This window comes from Periplaneta americana, chromosome 4, assembly GCF_040183065.1.
Source record: "Periplaneta americana isolate PAMFEO1 chromosome 4, P.americana_PAMFEO1_priV1, whole genome shotgun sequence".
NCBI lineage: Eukaryota > Metazoa > Arthropoda > Insecta > Blattodea > Blattidae > Periplaneta > Periplaneta americana.
The window spans coordinates 88,435,099-88,456,687 of record NC_091120.1 but is presented as its reverse complement, the minus strand read 5'-3'; the positions used below and the strand labels follow the sequence as shown (position 1 = coordinate 88,456,687).

The 21,589-nt window shown below is 35.0% G+C and overlaps 1 protein-coding gene across 1 annotated transcript in view; it reads right to left on the bottom strand.

Moving 5' to 3' along the window:
• The window catches only part of LOC138698026 (arylalkylamine N-acetyltransferase 1-like), a 341,914-nt gene extending 322,002 nt beyond the window's left edge, over positions 1–19,912 (bottom strand). The window contains exon 1 of the mRNA XM_069823705.1: positions 18,196–19,912. The gene's annotated coding sequence lies outside the window, so the exon portion shown is untranslated. The remainder of the gene's footprint in view (positions 1–18,195) is intronic.
• Between the last annotated feature and the right edge of the window lie 1,677 nt (positions 19,913–21,589).

Genomic DNA, 21,589 nt, shown 5'->3' with positions numbered 1-21,589 from the left:
TCGAATCCCGGCCACGTCTGGGATTTTTCATTGAAAAATCCATAGTGATACTTGTGGCGTACAAGGTCGCAGTTGGTGTTTTTCTCGGGGTTCTCCCGTTTTCCCCCATTTCATGCATCTATATCATTCCGTCACCATTTTTCCATTTGTTCATCATTCCATAGCATTCCCTGAGCGCCGACTGATGGCGCACGAAGGAGACTGGTCTAGGGACAGGGGGGTTGCCTGCTCGAAACATAGGTATACAGCGAGCCTTAGTGTAGTCAACCGGTGTGCACCTAACTTGAGAATTAGCGTAACAGGTCGCAGTGCTGGGCAATAGTGCCCCCTTCGCGTAAATTACGTTCCGTTCCATAGTCCTATATATTAGTCGGTGAAAAGAATTAATAGAACATTAACAAAGTTGTATGTAGATGAAGCATGCGTATAAGACAAGTTCCCGTGACCTTCCTGGTGATATCAGCTCACGAGATCAACATTAAAGTATGTGTTACGAAGATTACACAACAGCCTTGAAAATAAACGCATAATTGTGAAACAGGATACATAAGGATTAAAAGATGGCGAAGCGGATGGGGCTATAACCTTGCCACAGTCTGTGATAGTATTTTACATATAAATTCCCTACCATTAAGATTGCCTCTGATTGAGGTTCTGGCTGACATGTATGTTGTCAGTTGCTTTGTACAGATTTTGTTTTTCAATTTTTAATTAAAAATGACATCATTCTTACACACTTATCACAAAAATTGATAGAAATCATATGACTTTAGGAACTTGATTCTTTACAGTTTAACTATGCTTCCTTATGTACAACCTTGAAGAATTTATAAGGGTGGAGTGATTTGTAACAATTGTTGTGATAAATGCGTAAAAAAATGTAATTTATAATAAAAAATAGAAAAACAATTCTGTACGAAGCAACTGTGGAATTCACAACACATTTTTAGCTTCAGAATATTAGCTAATTAAAGAAATGATACTCCTGAATAGTTCGTTCTTTATCTGTAATATTCTTTTACCCTTAAAACTTAAGAATAATGGTATTTTACAAACAATTTCAAATTAGTGTAACTCTGAAAATATTGAGATTAAGACAAATGTTTGTATGACATTTTTTTCTTCGGAAATAAGCTCCGTAAGGGACGGTAAATCCTCATGAATCACCCTGTATAACGATATAGAATGGACACAAGTTCATTTCTTATGAAATCAAATCTAGAAGTCCAGGGATATTGTTCCATGGTAATCTAATGAAATGAGCAGTAGATTTAACTTTGTACTTATACCATGAAGTCATTTGAGGAGTACAATATTTTCATGAGAACACGAGGGGGAAATGTGTGATTAGCATGACTTGTAGCAGCTTCTATTTTCGTGAAAAACAATACCTATTTTATAAAGATTAGGAGGATAAAAGGGTAATTCTGGAGATATAAACAAGACATATTCAATTACTATGCAAATATATTTTATAGTCCGCCAATTCTGTATATAATTTTATAAAATCAGGTCTGGTGTATATGCTTATGGAGAACATCTACAGGGTATCCCAAAGGCTTCTTACATACGCAATGTCAGTTTCAAATAGAAATGTCACACAATGTGCTGAATGTGGCCAGTCCATTACCCAGATCTTACACCTCTTGATTTTTACCTCTGGGGTTACTTTAAGCCGCAGGTTTACCGGGAGAAAATCTGGGACTTGCACATTTGCAGAGCTAAATCATCGACGTCTGTCATCATGTGTTGCTGGACGTATTGTAGAATGTGTGTCGGAATTGGTTGGATCACATTTACCTGTGTCTGACTGTCGAAGGCTGCCAAATTATGTGAAATTTCTATTTTCAAATAACATTTCCTATGTATGGAAACTTTTGGGACACTCTGTATTGCAGTAGTGCAGTGATAAACGTTCCTTTCAGCTGCTCTGCCGTGGCATTTGATATTTCTATATTTACTGTGGCTTATCTTCAAACTGCGTGTTGACCTTTTAGATCCTATAAAATCGGAAACAGAATGCAGTGGAACATATGGTGCTCTCTCAGTGCATTAGGATTTGTATCTCTTTTATCTTCCTGATGTATTCTGAATGTAATACTAAACAAAGAATCATTTTATGAAGTGAAATTATTATTTTTTTAATATATAAATATAATATAATAGCACAAATGACACAAACATTTCTCTTTTGTTGTGGGCGTTAAGTCGGTCTGGATATACGCAAAGATCAAGATCGCGTGGAAGACAGTAATGAGATTGAATCTCGCGATATTAGGTTAGGTCTGTGGATGTCCAGCAAATTTTAGGCGACGATTTTTCCTGGGAAATTGATTTAAAGCAACGAGCCCAATGCATGGTATTTGCGATCGCTTAGTTTCATACTACTGAGTTCTTCTGTCTGAATTAAATAAATAATCTTTCCTACATCCCACACTTTTCCATTTCTGACGAAAGTTTCCATAATTTTATTTAAGATGTGGAAGAAATTCCATCTACAATATGTAATAATGCTTTGCGTAAGTTAGTTCAATATCGAATGAACATTACGCAAGGCACATAGGGAACACGTGTTGAGACCAAAGTGGAGCAAATTTTATTACTTGTTCTATCATGTACTGAAATTATTATTTTTTTTTTTCGATAAAAATAATCTTTGAAAATGTGTCATAGCATCTTCCTTGAACATCTGGTTACTAAATACCTATTTAGTATATTGACTTGATGTGCACTTATTTATCCAAGCTAATTAATTTTAAAATTGTTCTGAACGTACTTAGAAATATGAATGCAAAAAAAAAACCTATGTTACGAATATCACTCGCAAGTTTTTATTGTTTGTTTTATTCGTTTTGCAAGAATTCAGTTCCTTTATGACACTCTGAGTCATACTACTCATTACAATTTATTGTGTGTACTACTATTACAACTGCTTGTTTAATTCACCAAGCACCAAAATAATAAGATGAACTTCAGTTTCCTGGATTGCAGACACAGAATATTTGGTTTCATTTTAAGTTTTATAGTTTAACTAATAGTACGTCATTAATTTTATACAGATTTACATATTGATATACTGGAATCACTCTTTATAATTATTTATATTTAATCGAAAATAAACATTTAAAAGTGATCTCAGTGTTAATTCTAGTGGTCTGTAGTAAAACTGTAAGCATCTAATTTTCCTTTCATTTGAACTTTTGTGAGACCTTGGCCACACATGGATGAATCCGCATAGTAGCAAGAGAAGTGTACAACTATTGACCGATAACACTTCAAGAATATTTTAAGGAAGAATCGCTTTACTTCCTATACAGTCATCTGGCCATAGGAGGTAGAGTCGGACTAATTCGCAACGAAATGTAGAAGTAAATTTAGATACAATGGTTTATTTATCTTAGGAAAACATTTTTTTTCTTGATAAGAATTTCATTGTTTTATTTGTCAGTTTATTCTGCGTGATGTAAAATTATGAAGAAAATCGCTGCATTATTGTTTTTTATTTTCAAATAGGGACATTTATATTTAAATTATTATATTTCATGTACATCATGTCCGAAAAATTGACTTATAGACACTGAATATGAACAAAATCCGATGAATAGCTTAGGAGAAATCGATTATTCCGGCATACAGACAGACGGACGTCATAATCAAAACAACGTTTCGTTATCAGGAATCTGAAAACATATAATGCCTTAAAAATATCTAAATCTGTGTTTTGTAGCATCGCAATACATTTTTCTTATACTTCGTACAATATTAGAAAGGAAAAAATTTCAAATGCTATAAACGCATCTTAATGTAATAAAAACATTTTCCAAGAGATCCATTAAACAAACTAGAGGGTAAACGAACCTATATATAGACTCCATATATCTGTATCTTAGCAACCAGGGACATGTTGAGAGGGTCTTAAGAGTCTGTAAGTGAAGAGTTTTGGCAAACTTGTCGCTCTGAGATCGTTCTAAAGGAAACTGCGTTAGACGACGACCTTTCATTCCAATAGTCGGATTTTATTCCCCGATATTTGCGACATTCACAACAGCTGTGCTTGAAAGTTCTTTCAGATTATTTAACTACAGTATGCTGCACCATTGTCACTTAAAAGTATATCAACTTAAATATCTGAACTTGAGATCTAATCCTTATTTTCCCGGGTATTATTGGGTAAAAATAATGTTGTCATATAAAAATTGTTGTCATAAAGTTGAATAACATTTTTTTTTTCATTACACATTTTAAGCGCTTCGAATAATTCAGTTTGTGTATTACTATCCAGGTAGTCCAGGTTCGATCCTCTGCCTAGTCATGATAGAATTTATCGTGGACAAAATAAACATTGTAAAGGATTTTTCTTGCTGTATATCCGTTTCCCTCTTTCATTTCACCAATACACTGAACATCCCTCTTGTTTCAACTTAGGATAGTACGGGTATTCAGCAGAGGTAGCCTGTACAAATTTAGAGGTGGTCACACGAGACTAGGAGACGTGTAGGTAATGCAATAGATGAACAAGTCTTGTATCCACTCTATGGATTAAACTTAATAATGGAATAGATAAACAACCAGACTTGTATCCTCTCTATGGATTCAACTTAATAATGAATCATAAACAATCAGACTTGTATCCGCTCTATGAATTCAATTTAATAATGAATACTGGGAACTAACAGAAATAGTAGTATTAGTATTTATTTATTTAACCTGGTAGAGATAAGGCCGTCAGGCCTTCTCTGCCCCTCTACCAGGGGATTACAACTATAATATGAACAATAAAATTACAATTAAAATTAAATTTACAATTGCAATTACAATAAAAATTAAAGTACGACAAGATTACCTGATTAATGAAAGCTAGACATTTTATCATAGAAGTTAAGAACAAAGAATATTTTTGTATTTACTGAATTACAAATTAAACCTACAATAACAAAGTTCTATAGTGATGAAATTACCAGATACTGAAATATTTTGTGATAGATTAAGAGAACTATTTACAAGAAACCATGTCTGAACGAGTCTCAATTACTGACCAAATGCCTAGTAAGTTTGCGTTTGAATTCAATTTTATTTCGACAGTCCCTGATGCTAGCAGGTAGCGAATTCCAGAGTTTTGGCAGGGCTATTGTGAAAGAGGATGAGTATGAGGAGGTGCGATGGGATGGTATTGTTAGTATTGTTTAATGGCGAGAGCGTGTGTTCAGATTGTGGTGGGAAGAAAGGTAAGTGAAGCGAGACGACAGGTACGAAAGAATAGAAGAATTCAAGATTTTGAAGAGAAAGAGGAGTGAATGTAAATTTCTTTTCTTATCTAGTTTAAGCCAACCTATTGTTTCCAGGGATGGGGTAATATGGTCATATTTACGAAGATTGCTTACAAAACGTACACACAAATTATGAGCACGTTGAAGTTTCGTTTTGTTGTCGCTGGAAAGGTCAATCAGTAAAATGTCAGCATAGTCAAAATAGGGAAATACAAGCGTCTGCACAAGGGACTTTTTTAAGCAAGAGGGAAGATGAACATTTATCCTTTTTAGCACATGGATAATAGAATATACTTTTCTGCAGGTTTCTGTGATTTGCATGTCCCAGTTGAGATTATTATCCATGTGAATGCCAGGATTTTTTACCGAAGAACTGAAAGGGATATGCACTGTACTTACTTTAACGGGAGAAATAGTCATTTGATTACCGTCTTGGTTTCTGATAGTGTCCTCGAAGAGAACTATGCACTTCCGGAAGTATTCGCATTGTTGAAGTACCGTAACATATTATGTTTCTTGCATTAATAATTATATCCGTAAGAAGCATTCCACTTTACACTTTTACAATCATTCTCTTCTCTGACGACTACAAAGAACATTAATGTTTCTGAAGGCCAAATAACACTAGTGGTCGCGCATTCATCAACGAATGAAAGACGTAGCATGTTTAATATTTGTAACAACGAGACTTTCTTATCTATATTTGTATCCTTTTTCTTTTTTACTACAATGGCCTGATATTTTGTCTATGTCGAGGTTTTGAATAGATTATACACACTGTAGAGACCAATGCGTGATATATTTGGTAAAGGTGAAGTAAAGATGAAGTTAACCTTATAACAGGCGATAGAGGCCAGCAGGAGATCGAGACGTAGACAATCGCATTATAGGCCTACAGCTGGAAAAACTCCGTTTTAGGAGGCTACTAAACCTTACCGCTGTGCTGGAGGCGGAGCCTGAAGTTTCCCTCCATTAATCTGAACCATTGACAAATCATCTGACACATAACTGCTATCAGTACGCGCTACTATTGGCTGACAATAGGGAAGGAGGAGGTGAATAGTATATTGTGTCACTCTTTAAGATAGACGCATGCGCAGACCAACAGAGTTTTGTAAGTTGTTCCCCTATAATATCAATAAGGATATCAGTCTTTCGCCTTCAGCCTCAAGGAACACTGAGATAACCTCAGGTCCATATTGCAGCTGGAAGTACTGGGTAAATTGGAAATGTCTACTATTCCACGGCGAATCGAATCCACGACCTTTGTTTTGTAATGTAGCGCTTTAACCACCACGCTACCTCATGGCCCTGAATTTATTTGAGTATGTATAACATTTCAACGTAGGCTATATACTTAACAACATTTAAAATATATATATATATATATATATATATATATATATATATATATATATATATAACAAGAATAATACCTACCAAGTTTCTATGCAAGGAGATTTTTCGCGAATTCATTATGAAGAATATATAGACAGAATGAGCGAAGTGAGCGGATGAACGAATGAACGAATGACAATGCATTATAGACAACAGGGAGGTAATTTTATATTACACAGAGTGTTCGGATGAGTTTGTTACAAAATTTGGAAAGTTATAGTGGGTGTCGGAGAGGACGTTTTGCTAATGAACCCATATCCGGCGTTGCTCTAGTACGTCGCTACAAGCTCTTAGGTCTTCATTTATTATTTGTTCTTATTTGTGTTTTAATGATGTATTTCATGCTCCTACATATCCCATAACTATTAATTTTATTACAACATTATAAATCGTATGGCTTATAACAAGTCCTAAAAATGTCCATCTAGCTTGAAGCATATATTGCAATGTTGAACTGCCACGGTGGCTTATAAGACAAGGGGCTCAGGTTAAAATCCCGATTGATCCACCCTGAATTTATAACTTGTCTTGAGCAAGCCCATGGTCAAGGCAGCACATGGGTTTTCTCCGGGTACTCCGGTTCACCTGTGATATCCCAACATTGCTCCATTGTTATAATCATCATTCATTACGCGTGTAATGTGGTGCACTCTGAATAATATATGACGAACTAAGTGGTCTATGCTTCTCGGCACTAGCGACATCTATATGCACGCTCGTAAAGTCTGTGCAAATAACGGTAAGTTAAGGAACTTGCCATTGAACAAAAAAAAAAAAAAAACGCATCCTGTGCACATATACATTTTAATATACCTCAGTTAAGGGAGTTTGGAGAAGCATTTGAAGAATCGTCGAAATATCATTTGACACAAACTTGCATAAAACGACAGCGCATAATGACAATGTTTCACATGAAACGGTTTATTTAATTTCTAAGATAATCACTGACATGAGACTTTGAAAACAAGCCGTGCTTACTTTGAAGTCTTTTCATATATAAATTCCATCGGTGCCGAATTACTACTTCATTTTAAATGTTTTTATATCACTGTCATAATTATCTGATCTTTAAGACTTGGTTCCTTTGATCATTCACTGAGATAAAACACTTCGCACTTCCTTTATGTCTCGAGGAAATATTGCACAGTAGTTTCATTAAGATAACCATAGCGAACAAAGGGTTTGTTTATAAACGAAAGAGCAAAAAATTGACATTCTTCTTATTGTAAGCTTTTCTGTGTTAGCAGTATGATGTTATCAATACTTACCATTGAATTCCATACTTTACATTTGGTCTGGATTATATAAGCAAAGCTGATTTGTTTGTTTATAATGTTTTGCATGGAAGATCCTTCAGATCCTCTATCCAAACTGTTTGTTTGGCAAATCCTATATCCCCGACGTGTGTCACAGATGTAAAAATATCTGTTGATGCGGCTGTTACAGTTGCCTGGATACGGCATTACTCCCTGACCAACACATCAACGTAGCCGCCATGCGTACTGTACAGTGAGAGAAAGTAACATACCCAGAATTTCGGTCAAAGGCGTCAATCAATATGTATACTGTCATGTTAAGTGATGTGATTGACAAGCCAATACCACATCAGAATTCTCATTACTGCATGTGCATATATAGTGTGATCACAATGTAGTTTATGAACGAAACGTTGTTACAGTCTGATACAAAAATATTGATAATAAGTTAACTTCCTGGATTTTTTTATGGTACATGTTAAGTGGAAAGTACAAATGAGTGGTAAGTTGTATGTAGAATTTCCTAACTGACGTGTTGAGAAAACTCTGTAATAGCTCAGTCACTTGGCCAAAGGGAATTAGAGTTCGATCCTGTGTAAAGTTGGTGAGATTTGTGGGAAAAAAAGCTATTTTAGGGTAAGTTTCCTTCGATTGTGCCTACTATTTCTTGTTTCCTAGTGGTTTATTTTAAAAGAGGGGCATTAAATGAACAATTGAAATTATAATTTTGGAGTGTAAACAACAAAACTTGTAAGATCCATTTTTTTTAGCGATTGTCAAAACAAATTTTATGTGTGAAGCCCAAGACGCTATAAAAGTCATATGTCGAAATTAAAATTGGAATTAGGCTCTAGTTAATGTATGCAATCACAGACTTCACCAGTAGTAGAAAATTTGGAAGGGGAATTTTTTTTTTTTTTTTTTTACTATCCTGAAAAATTTGTTTTGTACACTTGCAACCTATGTTATTTATATTCTTCAATTACAGACGCGTCCAGTATTGAAAATGTGAGGGGAGAAAATGGTATAATTTGACTTTTTTTTAATTGATGCACATTTTTTCTATTTTTTGTATGTGGAAATATCATTGTTACAACTTAAATTCGAGATTAGTTTCTGAAAAAACAAATTGAATAAAAATTATCAGAATACAGTAATTCACAAAAATTGATATAGCCTATATTCAGTCGTCTTTAAAGACATTCAGAATCTCTCTGACATGTTTACTCCTAAAATCACATTCTTTAAAATGTCTGGAGCATGATTTTGATATTTAATTTTTAAAATTTTAATATAAACGATTACTTTTAAGAATAAATTTTAGAGGTACTCTTATGGAAATATGGAAATATATTTTTCAAATGCAGCAAAATAACAAATTTTTGTTACAGAGAAAACATTTTTCTAATAGCCTAAACAATGTATATTCCAAATATCATGCCTGTAGCATTAATAGTTCGGAAGATATATAACTTTCTGTATGATAATAATGCAAAAAATTGAAGTTACTGGGAACTGCAATAAAAAAATAGTATCATTTAAAAATCCTGTGCAGCAGAGCTTTAAAAATGGCGTCACAGCAGCTAACAAGACCATAAATACGCATTAAGTTCTATGTAATATATTTTTTCATATATCAAAGAATATTTTAAAACAAACAAATTTTTTCTTTTTTAACTTTGGAAATTTACTTGGTTTCATCATATTACAACCCCTCTTTCCCCTTACTGTAGGAATTTACTTTAACTCGTTAGCGTTGTCCTACGGTGGTTGCGAGATCTATAGATTATAAACAACCTGTCACGCTAGTGGTCCTCTCAGGCCTAGATTTTTTCGGTGTGCTCTATTTTCTGCAACATAGCTATTAAGAAAATCGACAACCCATCAACATTTCCCCATTCTATCATCATTTCGTCAGTACTTTTCGATCACCGGTCAACTATGGGCGGAGGAGGCTGGTCCAGAAGGCATATGAATGGAGTTGCCTACATGTTCTGGACACATACCATACCTTACTTAGCATGTCGACCATTGTGGGTGAGATATAATACTACAGTTTGAGGAATATAGTAATATCCCAGTGTAGACAGACATGCATGTACTCGTATTAGCAGAAATTCACTACGATTCAGTCCAACTCCGTAGCATTTCTAATACAAATTCTACGAATTCCTGTTTAACTATCGTAGAAAAATAGAGATTTATATTCCTTCATTGTGACCAGTCTTTGTCACTTGTATTCATCCGGTAACATCTTGAACCTTAAGCATAGACACGCACCATTATTGCGACATGATCGGGGAGTTTCACTACTTATAATTAAATGTTCATTGTTGGTTCATAATACACACGCGAAAGAGGACGTAACATACCAAAGACCCTACCCCTGATGATAGTGATAGTTCAACGTAGATTCAAACATTTCCAACTGCTGGCTCTGTGACATCACACGTCTCTGATCTTTTGAGAGGGGAAGCATATAGGTATAAGAGCAAAGTAGGGAGAATGGCAATGGAAGGGATGGAGATGTTTAAATAGCTCAGACACAACATTATCCTTCCTCACGGGCTCTACCAGCTCTGCTCCGAGAGGGGAAATACATTCCGACGTCACAGGTTGGCCAGTTGGAAATGATTGTTTAGATCAATATAACTATCCAGAAGCAAAGTTTCCCGTGACAATTTTGCCAGAATACTGAGTTGAAATCTCACTCATTGGAGCCAGAATACGTTAGCATTAAATTATTTAATATGTAACAATTTATATTATTATGTAAACACTAAACATTTTATTTATTTATTTATTTATTTATTTATTTATTTATTTATTTATTTATTTATTTATTTATTTTCAAATGGCTCTTAATGAGCTATTGCTTTACCTAGAGAAGTACATATAGACTTAATATATTTAAAATAATTGTGAATAAGGAAAATAATTATAGAGATAGGAAGAAAAATGAAAAAAATAAAATTGTATAATGCTGCTGCCGCACCAGTACCGACTTACAGAAATAGGATTTGAATTTTAAAGAAAAACCACAAAGTTAAGCTTTCTTGAAAATTTTATGACTTGTGCAATAAACAAAGGAAGTAAAATAGTAGGAGAGATATGAAAGTATTGACTTCGCGTACCAACATAGGCTACCGAAATATGAACATAATTGGACAGAGCATTTGAAAATATTGAGCAAATATAAAATATTTCAGAAGTTAAGGAATAAACAGCGTTGAATGATTGAAGGAAACGAAAAATGAAGAATAAGATAAGAAATAAATAAGAAGACAGAAAGGCTGTAAGAAATAAGAAGTAAATTAAAAGAAAGGACAAAATATTAAATGATTGAGTGGGTGAGTGAATGAGTGAGTGAATGAAATATAAAAACATAAGTAAGAAAAAGAAAATGATAAAAAATGGAAAGCAAATATGAACGAATGAAGGAGAAAAAATTAAAAAGTGAAAATGGAGGAGAGCAGAGGAGAGGAGAGGAGAGGAGAGGAGAGGAGAGGAGAAACATTTTTCATGCCCTTGAGAGCCATTCGTGTGGCGCGAAAGTGAGGCAGCACACACTAAGTCTTGTCAGTATGAGGGCCACGTCCCTACCATATGTTACACTGCTTTTGCTTGAAACATGAATACAACATATTTGTGACATAATGTCAATTTCACTATGACTGGGGTTTATCCTGTACAATGGAAGGAGCCGGGGGTGGGGGGCTGGGAGAGGGAATGAGCGCTGATGGCAGTGATGTAATATGGACATTACATTAAGCCATCTGCAGAGTACAATTGAATCTCGATCCATTAAATTAACTGCCATATTTAAACGTAGGCCCATATTCCTAACCCTCGTATTTACTGTTCGAAATTATAGTGTCGGCAATGTCATAGCAGTCCGACCTGTCCATCAACATAGTCGTCATCATCATCATCATCATTCAAGTTTGGACCTCTACAGTCCATCCATCAACATCAACAAAAGTCATCTTTCCAGTATCTTTTAGATCTTCCAACATTTCTTGTTTCAGTTGGATGATTTATTAAAGCATAATTTTGGACAGCCTGGAATTATTCGTCCTTTCTACATGTTCCTTCCCATGTACTTTATTTTCTTGGATTTTTTTTTGTCAATTTGTATATTTACGAAGGTCGTTCCGAAAGTAATGTCTCCTATTTATTTTCATGGAAACTACAAAAGAAACACAGAGCATAATAACTCAGTTAAATAGAGCAAGGTTTCAGCTACATGAAGCTATTTTTTCACGTAGTCACCACTATTCGTTATGCATTTTTGTCAGCGTTGAACAAGAACCTGTATGCCGAGCTCGTAAAAATCTGAACCAGCAGAGGCAAGCCACTTTGTTACAGCTGCATTGACAGCATCCTTGTCTGGAAAATGTTGCTGCCCACGTAGTCCATCTTTCATAGGCTCAAAGAGATGGGAGTATGAAGGCGTTAAGTCCGGACTGTACGGTGGATGTGATAGGACAGTCCAGTCAAATTTTGCAAAGTTCTCAGTGGTCGCGAAACTGGTGTGGGCCTGGCCTTATCGCGTTGCAAGCGAAAAGTTTTCTTCTCTGACCTGACTCTGGAAATTCAGGCTTTCAGCTTACAAGCAAACATTCTGATGGAGGCAGATAAAAAAGTTATTTTTTTTTCTTTCACTATGAAAAGAATGCTTATACAAATTTTGGCCACTCGACCGCAATTACAAGGGCTGTATAAAAATAAGTTCGCCAGTGGCTGTTAACAGAAAGAAAACATAATTTCATTGGAAAAAAATTACTGTAACAGACACAGCAATTGTTAAGCTATTTTTCAACATATTCCCCCACATGAATTGAAACATTTGTCATATCTCTGTCATCGGCAGAGAGGTGCAGACGGCTTTCAAACGCTGGTTCCGATCCCAAGCGGCTGACTTCTACGACACAAGGATACAAAAATTGATCCCATGGTATGACATATGTCTCAATTCCAATGGAGGATATGTTGACAAATAGCGCAACAATTGCTGTATCTGTTTCAATAAATCTTTCCATGCAATTGTACTTTTTCTGTAAACGGTCTCAGGGAAAATCACTTTCTGGACGGCCTCGTAATTGCGGTCGAGTGGCCAAAATTTGTACAAGCACTTCTTTTGATATTAATAACATGGTGGAAGAAAAAAAATTAACTTTTTATCTGCCCATATCAAAATGTGTGCTTGTTAGCCAGAATTGACAGTTTCTCCAGTCTCCAGGGCATCCAAAAGAATCACACTCCGCCTATCCCAGAAGAAGTCATTTTCGCCTGTTGAAACGCACTACTCACAGCCTTACTGTGCTCGCATCCACTGTATCTTCTCCGTATGCCTTCAACGAACATTGTGGATGTCAATGGGTGCAATTTATACGGCAGTGAGGAATTCAGTAACACATCTCTGTTTCTTAAGCACCTCTACGTCAGATGCCATTTTGGTAAATTGCCTTGCTGCCACTATCTGACAACCAAACTAACAGGACATTAGCGTGAAGGTTCAACCTTTACTACAACGCCACTAACATCTGGTTCAGACGTTACAGGTAAACACAAAAAATAGGAGGCATTACTTTCGGAACGACCCTTGTACATCTCATCCTTTATAGCTTGATTCGTTGTATCATCTAATAAAATAATGATCTGTCCAACTTAAAAGCGAAGTAAACACATTCCTTGGAAAGTGCAAATGTTCATTAGTTAAATATCAATCCAGTATTTTCATTCACTTTAAAACACAGTTTTATAATGTATACATGAGGCATTGCATTTAATGTGAAAGTTTCAGTTATAAATAAAATAATGATAACTACATTTTAAACAAATAAGAAATGTTGATTTTCCTGCAGTGGTATTATACGAGAAATAAGAATACCATACTACACAAATTTCAAAACGCCGATGGTACGATATGTACTAGTTAGAATAAACAAACAAGAAAATGTAGCTATGACTATATAAAATCATAGATATGCTGGCATTAAATGTGGGTGCGAAGCACGAAAATAGAGAGATTCAGATTAAGACTTTGAAAATAGATTATGTAATATCAATTAAATATTAAAGAGCATAATTTTTTAGAAAATAGATACAACTAGAAGCTCAAGAATATGAAATCCATTACAAATGCTTTTCATATAAAATTATTTTAAAAAATACTTCAAAAGCCATTGATAAATCACTTGTACAAGTAGAAACTAAAGAATGTACAATATTTTTTTCTCAGATATACCAAACGGAAAAGAGATGAGTCAGTAGTCGAAACATGAGATTAGTGTCATTCAAGAGGTGACGGTTATGGTGTTGATGTTAATAACGATAATGATGATGATGCTAGTGATGGTGGTGGTGGTGGTGATGAACAGAGTCCGCATTTATATGCAAAGTGCATGTTGCATATGACGTCTTGAAATATGGGCTAAATTTGTTTGTTTGTTTGTTTCACCTGGTAAGAGATAAGGCCATCAGGCATTTTCTTCCTCTCTACTAGGGGATTATAACTACTTGATATTAAGAATACAATTACAATTATAATTACAACCATTCTTCGGAAATTTTCCATTAGCTGGCTGGTCACGGCTAAGAAGAAACTGCTTACTGAAGGATGCACTGAAAGAAATAGTGAACAGGAGAAAATGTCGGGGCAGAAGAAGATATAATATCAATGGTGTTCAGGTAAAAGGGCTTATCCCACAAAAGAATTTTTTTCAGAAACGGCTATAACTAAATTTTAAGACATTATCAGTTACTTTATATGTAAGAATGTAAACATACTTGTAAAAAAAATCTTTACGTTTTGTAATTAAATGTGATCTAATTTCACTAATTATAGCAAAAAATGGCATTTAAAAATGAGGGTTAAGCCCTTTTGCCTAAACACTATCGATATGTCAGACAACATTAAGATATATGGCTATTATGCAGAGACTAAGGGGAAGGCGGAAAATGAGGACGATTGCAGTATGCTAGGTTTGTAGTGAAAGACCTGCCATTGGGCAGAAACTATGAATGAATGAATGAGTGAATGAATGAATGAATGAATGAATGAATGAATGAATGAATATCCCTTAGCCCGCGATTTTATTTAATTTACTTGTGCATATAATTGCATACTTAGATGAAAAAAAAATTCTCATGAATATTTATCTGATCAGAAAAGGAATGCGTACTTTATTCAAGTTTCCAGTTTTAAATGACATGTCTTACGAAATAGGTACTTTTTATATAATAATGACTGCTAGAAGGAAAATCTTGATTTACAAGTAATTCTGCACTTGAAGGTTAGGTAAAGTTGATAATCGTCGTACTTTTTCCTGTTTTGCAATACGTTGGCATCGGTAATGTATTTTAAAACAGAAATACCATTTTCTTAGGAACCCTTCGGCAACAGAAGCAGACATTTCATTAAGGAAAATCTCACAATGACTTTCATCGCACACTCCAACATTAGAGACGTCATTGGCATCATTGACGTATATTTATTCTATAAAAATTAAACAAATCGTAATATGTTTATAATGAATACATACGTTAGTAAAACTTTGTGCCTATTTGACTATGCATCTTAATGTTTGTATTTGCATAAAGGATCAAGCTGATGATGTTGACAATATAATAATATTGTTACGACACTACATCATCACAGATTTCAGAATCATCTGCTTTAAATAAAGTAGTCCTTTTGATCTGTCGAACTTCAGAGAATCGTTTGTGCCAACATTATACACATTACTTAAAGAAATTATCTGCTTTAAGTGATTTAATTCCTTTGGCTTATATTCATCTAACTTCATTGCATAGTTCTTACAACGTGAAACACACAGTAATTAACGAACGACCTAACCACATGCTTACATTCATAAGAGGATTTTTATCGAATTGCTAGTCATTAGAGAAGGGAGGTTTCTTTCTGTGCATGGCTTATGAACCCATTGTATAACATTTTAAGTTGAGATAACTCGAGGAGATATTACGTGTCAAGTAATGAGACTGCAGCAAGGCCACACTTCACCTAAAATGATAAGTGACATGATATTGAAAGCAGACGAACACCGGAGGCAGGATTAGATCTGCGTCTGCTCTTCTATACAGCATTTGAATTGCGTTTTATTCATCATATATCGTTGTAACTTAAATGGGAAACATTGCAAAACAGACGTAGAAAAACTAGAATAACATCATTTTAAAGAGTACATCTAGGTCAAAAAGCATGGGTAGAAATAACGGCTCGGTTAGAGAAGCCAACGTACTATGGTAGGAATTATCATGATTTTAAAATCAAATGTAGGAAACAGAAAACGGATGTAGGTAAATTCTCATTTTTAAATAGAATTATAAATGATTGGAATGACCTACCTGCAGCGGTCTTTGAGAGCTGTCCTTCCTTAAGGAGATTCAAGAATAACTTAAAACGTTGTGTATAAAGTGTAAATTAAAATTAAAGTGATATTTATTTTTTTAAAGTGACATGTATTTATTTAGCCGGACGAGTTACTCCCTTGGTTTGAATTGTAAGTTTAGTTTAAATGTAGTTTTTTTATAAGTACGAAAAAGGGTGTAATTGTATGTCTTATTTGCACTGTTGTATCAGTGAAGCGTGGTGATTCAGTGAAGTTATGGTTTTAAAGTGTAGTGAATAGTTTCGATTAGTGATAATTTATAGTGTCAATGAAATGTATTCTATAGTATCAGTGAAATGTGTTGTATAGTGTCAATGAAATGTGTTGTATAGTGTCAGTGAAATGTGTTTTAAAGTGTCAGTGAAATGTGTCATAGTGTCAGTGCAGTGAGTGAGATGAGAGTAAAGTGAAAGATTATTATCCGTACCAATGTGAAACTTATGTAGGGCCTATACATATGTAGGTGGTAATGTAAAATTAGGTTCACTTATTAATTAGGTTATTTTATGTATTATTATTATTAATTGTAATTATTGTGTATAATTGTATTGTGTATATAATTGTATTGTGTATTGTAACTTTACTGTTTATTGTTTATATTGTTTGTACCACTGCCACCGGATGCTTGCCCACTTGCAGTGTAAATAAATACATACAAACATATGTCATCGTCAATATTTTGGCCATGTATAGCTACATATCGCATCAAAGAGAAAAGAGGAAGAATTTCTTAATGTTTCAGAGCATTCTTTCAAAGAAAGAAAGTTGGAGTACAACATAATAGATTAAAAAAAGTGTAAACTAATATAATGGATTCAACAATAGTCTGCTCTTTCATCTTACTTAAATACTTGATTTTGTGATATATTTAGGGTGGAAGTAAAATAACCCTGCAGATTTTCAGAGCGAATAGCTCATGTCATATGTTAAAGAAAAGTGTAATACAATATTGGTGGAAAGTTCATAGTTTTCTCAGAAAAATCCCCCCCCCCAACCCAAACGTTTAACACCCTCTTTTTTCGGTAGCTATTGCGAGTATGATCATGATTTTTGTCATATCGATAGAAAATATAATAGAGAATAAGTTATCCCTCTGGCGTATTTCAATAACGTGGACGAATTTACGTGTAAATTAAAAAAAAAAACTCCAATTTCTAGCCACTGAACGATGCGAACAGATTGAAATGTTGTAGTCAGATAGGAGGTTCACGTAGCGAGACAGACCTGATTTCGTTGACCTCTTACATCTGTATTACGAGAAGAAAAAGAACTGTGTTAGCGGCGATGTTGCCAGACTGCTGAAACTTCAAACTTCATTTTCTAATTAACGTGAATTTAATCACAAAACGTCATATAGGTTTTCTATTCATTTAAGTGTATCCTATCGTCTCTTTCAATCTGTAGGATTATTTCGTTTCATGCACCGTGTTGCAATAACGGTAGTCTATACGTACTTTCACCTTTTTTCTCCACATAGCTCAGATAATTAGTTGATTCTTTTTTATAAAGGGTCCAGAATTCGAATCTGGGCAAGTCTCTTGAGTTTAGTGGTAGACAAAGCATCTATAGGGTAGATGTTCTCAGAGTATTTAGATTTTTTTTTCCATTCACATTCAACCAAAGCTCTACTAACACCATACTGTCTCATCGTTACTTAATAATAAAATTCTTTAGTTGGAAAGAGAAGTTGAAATGTAGAGAATTACCACAAATACATGAAGCTTGTAACCTGAAAACTGAAGCACCGGAAAATTAAATGGCAATTTTAAGTCATCTTGTTATTTGACATGGTGTCAATGTGGAAGTCTGACATTTAAAAATCCTCATTCTACTACATTGAAAGTCGGATATTCTTACCATTCTAAATCGTAATGTTGATCTCAGGTGGTTCGTCTTCTCAGGGTGTGATATTCTTGAGTGAAGTGTAGCTCAGACTGCATTAAACCTCTTCCGATATTAATATCACAGTTTTTAATTTTAAATATCCATATTTTGTTAGTATAGTTGTTATTGTATTGTAAGCACACGCATAGAGAAACAATAATGTATTTGAAGTCTGTAAATAGACTAATATGTTAAGAACAGCTAAGTAACAAAATTTCAAAATTATAACCAACACTTCCTTAAACGTTATACACTCCTTTGAACAGTAGATAGTCGTGAATGAGAAACTTTGTTGACAAATGACGCGAGTTTGAACAATGTTAATGTTCTAGCGTCATGTGTTATTTTCGTATCTTAAAGTACAGCTATAGGGTAATAATTTCAGTCACGTAGTTTTGTGTATGCAAATATTGTTCAACACTCAGTATGTGAAGATTAAAAGAAGTTTAAACAATAACATTTTTTGTGCAACTAACCTAGTCGCATAAAAAGCCGCAAGATTATAATTATAAATTTAAATAAGGGTTCAAAGATTATTTCATATGTTAGAAAAGTCAACTATATTGAGTTTTCAACCTCGTTTGGGTTTGCTTCGTGCTAATTAATTAATCACTTAAATTCTTCTTCGACTGTGCCATAAACGAGATAAGAACCCAGGAAATTTATTTTCCACTCAGTATCAGAACTACGCATTATCCTTTTATACAAAATAATAGCCTATTTAAGTTAAAATATATTTCATTAACCTTTGACGAAATTTTAAAAATTAGATTCGTACCTAATAAAATTTATTAAGAAAGAAAATCTCAGACAGCGCTGCAAAAATCATTACTTCTGCTCTAGTAGATTCACTTATGAGTTCTGACAAAGTTCAAAAGCAGTACAAGCTAATTCCCAGTTAATTGTTTGGGAAGATAATATGTAATCTCGTGTAGAGGTGCATACGTGATCACTTTAACACTAATAAATATGGAGAAACATAACACTTTTATGGCTCACGAAAACCAAGAACAATAATTATCACGATTCATTGCACAAACTTAACTTTAAAGCTCGATATACACAATAGTATAGACGCACGACAAAAGAAATTTGGTTTTATTTCACAAAAATACACTTAATAAAAATAATACTATTGAGCTACTGTTTTGTGATGTCACATTAAATGCTAACTGCAGTTTTTGTAAGCCGAATTTCTTGTAACAGTAACAATTAAAATTGCTTCGTCTGTAACAGTAATAACTTTAAAATAATGTAACAGCGTTATTATTAAAACTAAATTTGTTCGTCATCAAATTCAAAATTATACGTAATTATACGTTGATTTTCGATTTACTACGTAACACGTGTGTAAATATAAACTACATATTTTTTTTTCTTTTCGTAACAGTGAAAACTCTGTTGTAAACAGTCGTTGTAACACTCTATGTCAATAAACACGGATTTTTTTAATGACGATTAGAAGCTGTTAATCACATTCGTTTCGGTACGACCAACACACAATTTAAGGCTGTATTCCGTGATGCATAATTTCCAGCTGTGTACGTCACTACAATAGTGCCGGTTAACTTGTTCGGCATTGGCACACGCCACCCCGCAGACTGTTGACATGTCAGTTACGGTTGCCAGCATTTAAACACCGGCTGTTGCCATGGTGTCACAGACACTCGTGCACCCCGCGTGCGCTCGCTGCCGGAAGCGGATGCGACTATCACAGTATCTAATTCCTTGTCTTCGCACAGATTTCCGCCCAGACTTCGTCTTGTATCCCGCGGGCCCTACACACACGTTACGCATGCGTCCCTAAGCGTAGCACAGACGCCACCTGCAGCCGTACCTGAAAGGCATCTTGCTGTCGTACAATGTCGGACTTTACTCCTACTACGGCAGACGGTAACACAGACCTGCGAAATTACATTTTTGTTTTGCGGTACAGGGTTTAACATATAACCTAATTGTGGTATGCTGAATTGAAGTCTGCTTACCATTTTTGTATCGCGTACGGTTTCTTTATTATGCAGAAAAATATTGATTTTTTTTAGCAATTTCTGCTTTTTAAGTATACTTTAAAATACGCGAAAAACTGTCTATAACAGTTTAAAATTAATTACGAAATTTCAAACATACCATAGAAAAACTGTTTTCTCCTTCCCTTCGTTAAAAACTAGAGTTGAGCTGACAAACATTTGTGGTTGACACCATCAATAGTCAGCCATTATGGAGATTATCGTCGTGCATTACAAACGCTATGTTCGGTTCAAGTGAAGATTGATATTCGCCGTTGTTCGATCTGCAGGAGGAGGCCTGTCGTGTTTGTTCCAGCGAATAATTTTATAACCAGGTGGAACAAACACGACAGGCCTCCTCCTGCAGAGCGAACATCGGCGAATAATCTAAACTAAACTAAACCATTCAGGAATTTTATAACAAGGTGGAACAAACACGACAGGCCTCCTCCTGCAGAGCGAACATCGGCGAATAATCTAAACTAAACTAAACCATTCAGGAGGAGGCCTGTCGTGTTTGTCCCAGCGAATAATTTTATAACAAGGTGGAACAAACACGACAGGTCACCTCCTGCAGAGCGAACATCGGCGAATAATCTAAACTAAACTAAACTAAACTAAACCAAACTAAACTAAACTAAACCATTCAGGAGGAGGCCTGTCGTGTTTGTCCCAGCGAATAATTTTATAACAAGGTGGAACAAACACGACAGGCCTCCTCCTGCAGAGCGAACATTGGCGAATAATCTAAACTAAACTAAACTAAACTAAACCATTCAGGAGGAGGCCTGTCGTGTTTGTACCAGCGAATAGTTTTATAACAAGGTGGAACAAACACGACAGGCCTCCTGCAGAGCGAACATCGGCGAATAATCTAAACTAAACTAAACCATTCAGGAGGAGGCCTGTCGTGTTTGTTCCAGCGAATAATTTTATAACAAGGTGAAACAAACACGACAGGCCTCCTCCTGCAGAGCGAATATCGGCGAATAATCTAAACTAAACTATACTAAACCATTCAGGAGGAGGCCTGTCGTGTTTGTCCCAGCGAATAATTTTATAACAAGGTTGAACAAACACGACAGGCCTCCTCCTGCAGAGCGAACATCGGCGAATAATCTAAACTAAACTAAACTAAACTAAACTAAACTAAACCATTCAGGAGAAGGCCTCTCGTTCTTGTTCCACCTTGTTATAAAATTATTCGCTGTCATTCACTTTCAGCCCTTCATGTTTTAACCGCTTGAGAATTTTAGGTCCACTACTATGAAGTAACAGTTAGCATGCCTGACAGTGAGACGAGCGGCTCGAGTTCAAATCCTGGTTGGGACAAGGTTGAGGTTTTTCCGGGGTTTTCCCTC